Genomic DNA, 6,000 nt, shown 5'->3' on the forward strand with positions numbered 1-6,000 from the left:
TATTGAGCAATAAAATGTTTTAGAGTAGCAAAATGAAAAGAATGTGACATTCCAATAATACCCAAAGAAATCAGATATAGACTGCCAGTGCCTGTTACTTGAGATTTTCAACATTGGATGATTATAAGCTATTGATCTACCTGATTGTGATGGGTGTATTGTGTGTATTGTGATGGGTTTCACAATTTCAATCTGCGCATCCAGGATCCAGTCACTTCCAAGTCATGTGACACTGTACAAGTGAATATGGAGCAGTGGGATAAAGGGTACAAATTTAATGCTTAGCCAAATATAGAAGCTCAGGCTGTTCCATCAATTGCACAGGTGGAATCCCTGGAAAACATATGCAGCTAGTGAAGCTACAGATTTAAGAGGAATTGATCCTCATTTCCCATCAATGGGCCAGATTCAAAGGTTATCTCATGGTTTATCATCATGTGAAAACTCATGGACAAGATTCTTTTTGAACGTTTCACACCCATGTTACCACAAGATCATGTCCACATTATTGGAACAACCTGTGCTCAATGCAGGGATATCACTTCACACTCAAATGTGAAAAAAGTTGTCAAATTAAGACATACCCTTAAATCCATATGCCTCATCCTCCCCTTGGATAACACAGCACCCCAGCACATGATCAAACACCTTAGGGGCCCCTAACAATAATTTATTTTCAAATGCTAACAAACTCCCAGAACAAATAGAACTCCCAGAACAAATAGCAGGCATATGTTTCACAGGCAGAGCAGGGCACACACAGGCAGAGTATATCACCACAGGCAGAGTATATCACCACAGGCAGAGCAGGGCACACACAGGCAGAGAATATCACCACCTCAGAACCTCCTTACTGTATATGAGCAAATTATTATCTTACACAATTTTTCTTTTAATTGCATGGAACAATCATCTGTAAAACAGCCTTTTTTTTAATGATAGGAGGCCTGGTTTCAATGTCTTTATGGGGTATAGTATATTACAGATATATAATACACAAAATCCAAGAATATCCCCTAAAATAAAGCCGTGCTAACTGTGAACAGTGATATCAACAGTGATCATCGGTGTTAATGATGTAATTTGGGTCATGTGACTCACAGAAACATATATGATCCAGAAAGTTCTGAATTACGGAAAGGCTGTCTCTCCATAGACTCCGTTTTATCCAAATTATCCATATTTTTAAAGACGATTTTCTTTATCTCCGAAATAATAAAACAGTACCTTGTACTTAACTTGATCCAAACTAAGAATGTTTTCATTATCCAAATTACAGATCTATTATCCGGAAAACCCCATGTCCCGAGCATTCTGGATCACAGGTCCCATATCTGTATTATAATTCACCATGGAATTTTATAGCCTTTAGCCAAGTCATGGTGAAGTGACTTATAATATCCTTGTATTTTATATCAGGGGGTACATTATTCCTGATGTATCTGCCACAATTAGAATCTGGGCCTCTGGATTTACCCTGCCACAGTGCTAATGCAATTGTAGACCGGAAATAGCTTTTAGCTTCAGTGGTCCCTTAAAGGACAAGGAAACCCTTTTAGGATCCCTTGAACTGCCACACTGGAGATTATTAACCTGCAGCATGGATCAAAAAGTCATGGGGAGATTTTTTGCTGGGATTACATGTTTGCTAACACAGGTGACAAACTCCAGAAAAAGACTTTCCATGGCATAACATTAAGACTGCTGTGAGTCAAAGCTATTACTCAGAATCTTGACAAACTGGCAATCTGGGCGGCTAAGTGGCAGATGAGATTCAATGTTGATAAATGTAAAGTCATGCACCTGGGATGTAAAAAAGTCCAAGCCACTTATACCCTTAATGGGACTGCACTAGGCAAATCCATTATGGAAAAGGACCTTGGAGTCCTTGTAATCCTTGTAGATAATAAACTTGGCTGTAGCAACAATGCCAGTCAGCAGCATCAAGGGCAAATAAGGTCTTGAGCTGTAAGTGGCATAGATTCAAGGGTGGGGGTTATTCTTCTACTATATAGAGCACTGGTAAGGCCCCATCTAGCCCCATATGCCGTACAGTTTTGGTCTCCAGTGCTCAAACAGGACATTATTGAATTAGAGAGGGTACAGAGAAGGGCAACTAAGCTGGTAAAAGGTATGGAAAATCTTAGCTATGAGGAGAGACTGGCCAAATTGGGTAGTGGAGAAGAGACGCTTAAGGGGTGATATGATAACTATGTATAAATATATAAGGGGATCATATAATAATCTCTCTAATGCTTTATTTACCAGTTTATAAAAAGGTCACCCATTCCGATTAAAAGAAAAGCTATTTAGCAAGTGAGGGAATACAGGGTTATGGAAGAAAGCTCATAGTACAAGTTGATCCAGGAACTAGTCCGATTGCCATTTTGGAGTCAGGAAGGATTTTTTTCCCCCTCTGAGGTAAATTGGAGAGGCTTTAGATGGGGTTTTTTGCCTTTCTCTGGATCAACTGGCAGTTAGGTAGGTTAAAAAAAAGTTAAAAGGTTGAACTTGATGGACGTGTGTCTTTTTTAAACCTTACTTACTATGTTACTATGTATGTTACCAGATGGTTGAAATTGCAAACGGGAGAACTGTTGAATAAAACGTTAAAAAACAAATTATAAAAAGTGAAAACCAATTGCAAATTGTCTCAGGATATCTTCACTCTCTACATTATACTAAAAGTTAACTCAAAGGTGAACAATCATTTTAATCAATGAGCCCCCACACTTCCAGTATGAAATTTAAATCCCCTGCTCCCCCCACCACCAATTTAAGCAACAGACTAGAAGGGAGTCACTTGCATGTTATTATGCCTATTCTCCATTTATTACTTCCACTTGTTTACTCCTAGGATTCTCTCCATTTAGCCTGAAGTCAGGAGGGTAGACAAGTTGTTGTGCAGCTAATGCAGGTATCCATAGCCGATTGCACCTCCTGTACCTGGTTTGAGCACTGGGCCAGGCCAGCCAGGAGCCCTAGCCAACCTAGCCGGCGTGCGTGTGAATAGATGCGTCCGTGGATAGGTGTGCACGAATACACATGCGCACACTGACTCTGCCACTGCCAGGAACAGCCGGTGGAGAGAGGGGACTGGACTAGGGGTAGAAGGCAGAGAACTTGCCTGGCGCCCCCTCTCAGCTTTGTGCCCTATTTTCAGCCCCACCTGCTTTATATTATGGAGGTGTCTGGGGAGAAAACACTGCATTGTGCATTGATGCTATTGTCTCCAGGCCACATATTTTGAATAGCACCAGTCAATTTATTGATCAATAAAAAAAAAAATGTTCCCAAAAGTGGCAGCTTCATTTATTTTAGGTTCTATAGCCCCCTAGATGTTGTCTTTCATATTGTTACAACGTATTGAGAAAACGATAAGCATATCTGTGATCACAAGCACAGTGGTTCTCTATTCGTGCGACCTGCACCGCAAAAGTTTATTTTCCAAACTAAGACTTTTTTGTACGATAAATGTTCTGTCACAAACAAACAAAGCAGGATACTAATCTCTGCTGGGGATGGAATTCCACAGCTCAAAAACTGCATTAAGCGGAATGCAGCACGGACGCATTAGAATGCACATGTAATTTAGAGACATGACCCACGGATCATGGGCACAACCACTACAATAAGACGGCCCATCCTACAGCTACACAATAGGGATGGGTTTCTAGTTAACGCTTTCCCTGTCACTGGGAAACTGCAACAGTTTTTGTTTTTTAAAACAAATTCATCTTCATTCATCGTAAATATATCTACTATAAAACCCCTCAGCCTCAGACAATTAGTTGAGTTTTTCGGCAACTAACATTTCAGTAATGACAAATGCATAATGGCACACACAGGTAACATAGGGCAAGCAGAATATGGCACACACAGGGAGCATAAGGCAGGCAGAGTATGGCACACACAGGGAGCATAGGACAGACAGAGTATGGCATAGACAGGGCAGGCAGAATATGGCACACACAGGAACCTAGGGCAGATAGAGTATGGCACACACAGGGCACATAGGGCAGGTAGAGTATAGCACACAATGGAAGCATAGGGCAGGTAGAGTATGGCACACACAGGGAGCATAGGGCCGGTAGAGTATGGCACAGACAGGGAGCATAGGGCCGGTAGAGTATGGCACACACAGGGAGCATAGGGCAGGCAGAGTATGGCACACAAAGGGAGCATAGGGCAGGTAGAGTATGGCACACACAGGGAGCACAGGGCAGGCAGAATTGAGCAGGAGACAGGGAAACCTATCTAAGGTGGACAATTCAAACTGTGCTACATACAGTGAGGTGTCTGGGTCTCAGGTGTGAACAGTACAGGGCTTTAGGGGTGTGAACAATAGAGGTGTTACAGGTGTGAACTAGTGATATGTGGGCCGGGTTTCACCTGACTCGCACCCGACCTGAACCCGCCCTCCCTCCACCCAGGCCCGACTTCCGGGTTCCTTTTATAGACCCGCACCAACCTGCCCCGCCGATGTCACAAAAAGGACGTGCGAGCAGGCGTGCTGCTATAAAACCGGACGCTGGAAGTCAGAAGCCGGCAATGTAAGGTGGCGGGCGGGGAGAGCGGACAGAAGAGCTCAATAATTCCTTAGTAAGATGCCAGTATAAACTATTGTTTCTCACCATATTTTGCCATCAATATGGTTTGCAAAATATATTTTGTGATCATATTTGACATAAAACAGAAGACAGATGAACAGGAATACAAATTAAATCTATTTCTGCCTCATGCAATGGATGTTTTAATAAACAAGATTTATAGTTTTTCCATTAGAGAATTTGTCACCTATAATTTACTCTGAAAACAGCAACAGTCCATGCTAATAACGTACAAGCTGCGCCTTGCCTATATAGGGAGTTTATATTCTAAATACAGGCATGGGACCTGTTATCCAGATAAATGTTGCACTTATTGACACCAAGAGGTATTTCTGTGTAGTTCCACTGAGGATGACAGCATCTTTGTGGTGCAGTGGGTGCAACTCCAAGTGAGGTCATAATTATGTTGGAATTATGTGAAACACTGCATGGGTAAAAACATGGTGATTTGCTTTCCAAATTAGTTTTTATGGTGGCAGGTAAACGCTCAGCACTGATATATATATATACATAGTCCAACCTGGTGCACTCACAACACTCTCTGCGGCATCTGCCTGGGTGCTGGTCTAATAATAGTATTACTTACAAATATCCAATAACCGCACTTCAGGAACGTTATAAGTGAGAAAAATGAAAGTGATTTATTTCAACGTTTCGGCTCCTTTATACTATATATATATATATATATATATATATTTTCAGAATGAACCAGCAACACAGGTTTTTTTCAATAGAAAAGTGTATTTAGTAAGTTAGTAAAGCATGTTCCAGCCAACGTGACGTTTCGGTCCCCACTGGGACCTTTCTCAAGGCAACCACACCCTAGACATCATGTGATATATATAGAGCCAGTAAGCCATATGCAATTAAGGAATGACATCACATTCAAAGCAATAAAGTGATTGGTGCAAAATAGTGACTCTGTGCACAACATTAAAGAATCACATGTTTATAAATATTCATAAATATCCTTAAATAAAGTGACAAGTGCTTGATAATATATAAAAAACCAATCCAACAAATATATGCTTATCATGATTAGAATACTTAGTGTAGTGTAAGGAATACATATTAAAACATATTAAAACAAGTTACAAATATCCGTAATAGATATAGAAAAAATCAACAACTGATATAGAGAATTCCCAGTAGATCACAACTATATTCTATATTCTATAATGCTGACTCAATCTAAGGGGGCCCCCTGGTGATATTCTCCTTGCTAGCCTATTTATATAATGAATAGCGCAGCGCAATTTAATTATCATCATGTCACTTATATCACACATAAGTATATTCATATTCATCTTATGCAATAAAAAACAATTAGATAGCATATGGGTAATATATCAATATATTTACATACTTTGGTGAGCACCTGCCTACTATC

Source organism: Xenopus laevis, chromosome 3L (assembly GCF_017654675.1).
Source record: "Xenopus laevis strain J_2021 chromosome 3L, Xenopus_laevis_v10.1, whole genome shotgun sequence".
NCBI lineage: Eukaryota > Metazoa > Chordata > Amphibia > Anura > Pipidae > Xenopus > Xenopus laevis.